Source organism: Solanum tuberosum, unplaced genomic scaffold, assembly GCF_000226075.1.
Source record: "Solanum tuberosum cultivar DM 1-3 516 R44 unplaced genomic scaffold, SolTub_3.0 scf00398, whole genome shotgun sequence".
Lineage (NCBI taxonomy): Eukaryota > Viridiplantae > Streptophyta > Magnoliopsida > Solanales > Solanaceae > Solanum > Solanum tuberosum.
Genome location: NW_006239318.1, coordinates 226,128 through 229,719, shown reverse-complemented (window position 1 = coordinate 229,719; position 3,592 = coordinate 226,128).

The following is a 3,592-nucleotide window of genomic DNA, read 5'->3' as shown; positions in this document are numbered from 1 at the left end:
AAAAAAACAAATTTAAAACTAATCCTAAGAAACAAAAAAGGACTACAAGTCAAAATAAATACTAAAGACAATTTCTAAGCCATATTCCCCGGCAGCGGCGCCATTTTTGATAACGTTCAAATATACCTCTTGAAAAGAAATATAAACTATCGTATGCAATATATTTACCCAACTATGAGTCGGGGTCGATCCCACAGAGAATATGGAAGAATATTGTCAATAGCAAATATTTAACTCGATAGTCGTTATATAAAAATGGGGGGATTTAAATTGAAATAAAATAAAAACAATAAAAAGATAACTTTGAACTAAGTATTTATTTATATTCAGATTATTAAAAGTAACTAGGAATGTGTTCCCCATAAGCTCATAACGCAGTAATCCTAATAATAGTAATCCTTTTCTAGTGTATTACATGCAAAGTGATAAGTTAGGTATCTCTAAATCCTTGGTCCGGCATCTAGAGAATTTCACCCCGCACCTTGGTCCGGCTACGTGTGTATAATTTACTAACCCTTACCTTTACCTCATATTAGACATCATAATCGATGTTTGGCTTAGTTATTACTTCGCACCAATCGACACTAGCCTATTAGATAGTATCACACTAAATCTATGTTGATAATTCTTTTCTTGTTAATTACCTCCTTGGTCCGGCAAGTAGTAACAAGGCGAGTTCTAACGTTGGCCACCGTTAAAAAGACTTCTAAACGAAAGAATTATCAATGCATGCAAAATACTAGTCAAGAATTGCTTATTTACTATTCCTACTTTGTTAATCGATCATGGTTCCCACAACCCTAGTTGTGAATTTAGTTACTCATATTGGCAAGAACACAATTCATAATTGTAGATGAAGAAATCATGAACTTACGTAGAACGAATAATAAACCCAGAATTTCAACTTGAATTGCAAAGCCAAAATCTTCAAAACGAACTTGGGAAATCAATAATTGCTCGGGTTGCAAATTAATCTCCAAAGTTACAAAGCAAAAATAGAATAATAGTGTCTAACCCCCAAAAACGAGGTTTACAAGCCCTATTTATAGAAAACAACTCCTAAATAAAAAGGGAAACGAATTAAGGAAAGTTTTGTTCAGGTACGCGTCTTCAATCCATGAGACTGACTTACGGACCGTCGATGGATCTACGGTCCGTAAGTCCTTTCCGTCACTCGGGACTTAGAAAATATTTAAGCATCCAAAAATCAACTTCTCTGAAGCAAACGATGGACCAGCAGTACAGACCGTAGATCGACCTACGGTCCATCAATCCTCTCCGTAGCTCCATACTTAGAATCTTCAAAAAATCAGGTACTGGAACCCTCGCAGTATCACTCTACGGATCAACAGTACGGTCCGTAGATCAGTCTACGGACCGTCAATGGGCACCGTGGTTCCACACTTGGTCAGATTTCCCTGATTTGTCCTCAATACCATGCCTACTGATCTACGGTCATCACCTACGGTCCGTAGATCACCTCCGTGGATGCCCTTTTCTGCAATTCTTCAGCTGTCTCTAAACTTCCGTGCCTGAACACCTTTCCTGCAAAACATGATAAAAATACATAAAACCAATACAAAAAGGCCCGAAACACACAGAACTTGTAAGTGAAATGTATTAGAAATACCGTAAACTCACGGTATATCACCGTTCTGGCCACACTTGAAGCAACTAGTGAAGCCATCACGACACATCCCTGAGTGTCTCCTACCACACTTAGCACATGCAGGAGTCTTAGTACCCCCTTGTGCCTTACTACCTTGCGAATGCACAGGTCTAGCTCTGAAGTTCTGAGAATTCTAACTATGTCACATTTGTTCCTTGGTGCAGGTGCACTAGCAGATGATGAAACAAGTCCTTTCTACTTATGTTGGAAGGAAGACCGATTCACATTACTCTTTTGCTGCCCGGTTTCATTCCCTAATGTCTTAGCCCTCTTATTTTCAAACTTATCTCTATCCTTCAGCTGGTCCTTCTCAACTTGTTGCACATGGATCATTAGCATTGTTATGCCCATATAACCTATTAGCATGGCTGCCTTACTTCCCTTACTTAACAGACGAGTCAACCCAACTACGAATAAACTCATCCTGCTTCTCATGTCGGCAACCATGTCTTTGCTTCTCTTAGCTCACGGGGAAAGAAACGGCCCATGAAAGCACTCTCAAAATAGTCCATATCACAATCAGTTACGCGTAAACACGAGTTAGAAAGAAACTTTTTAGAGATAAAACTCTAGAACACGAAATGAGTATGAAAGAAGTGAAGGAATTTCCTAAATGTTGCAGCCTCATAATTATAGATGTGGCGCACTTCACACCGATAACTAAGACTCTACATACACAGCTTTATAGACTCCCTAGGACTCTTGAACTCTGTGTTCTGATACCAAGTTTGTCACTCCCCAAGCCTACACTCCGGACGTGGCTAACACTCGAGAACCATTGCTGGCCCCAAAGGAACCATTGGCCTGACTTTATTACTCAGTGGAAGACTTAAACACAAGAAATAGTCAAAAAGGAACTTGTGAAATAACTTAGAACGTCTTTAAATAAACATTCAAACTTAGCCAAAATGGCAAACTCATGTCTCAAAAACATAAGCCAATAATAAAGTAGTGACAAATGAATTTAATAACTGATTGTTTGTCTATGAATCCTCTAAACAACTGAGATGGATGTCGGGACAGGCCCACGACATCCTAATGACTAATAATAAAACTAAAAGCAATAAAATGGAATCCCCCGGAAGCAAGGAGGCTTACCACAAGACTCTGAGTGCTCAAACTGGATCAACGAGACGCTGGATGTTGATCATGGTTACATGCGTCTGCATCATAATTAGATGCAGGCCAACTGGCATCAATACATTGAATGTACGAGTATGCGAGTTGGAATGCTAAACATAACTTAAGCTTGAAAAGAATCTGGAAGAAACACTTACCTTGGCTTTACTCAACTTCTGAATATCGCAACTCAAAATGCAGTGTAAAACAACAATAATAGTGCAATTTATACAAAGCATTTAAAATAGTAGAAAACAACTTAGTTCATTAAAGAAAAAGGCAATAACAAACTCAACTTTACTAATATAATAAAGTAATATAGTTTCTGTGGGAGATTCTCTAACCGACAACCACCACTATGAGTCTAAGTGGTGATACAACGTCTTGCTCACGCTGCCAGAACTGTCCTATACTTTGTCGTCATATAGAACTACTTAACTTTATGGATCCACTAGCTTATGCTAAAAGCATCTTAAGGAGTCATCTAAAAAGTATGATCCTTTATTACCCATGATGGCTACATGGTTTATGGAGACTTGAGTTAATATGAACTTGTATCCCCATATCGGTGCTCAATACTACTCCCAAAATATACTTAGCTCATAAGTTTTTAAAACAAACTCTTTCTTTGGTTTGAGATAGTTACTCAAAAACATAACTAAAAAGCTCTCTTGGAAATTTCAGTTTCCTTTTTTGGTCAAATGTGAAAACATTTTAACTCTTGGAAATACTTTGTTCTCGTATAATCTTTGAAGAATGAACTTTACTCTTACTCTTTACTGAAAACTAGCTCAAAAGCTCTTT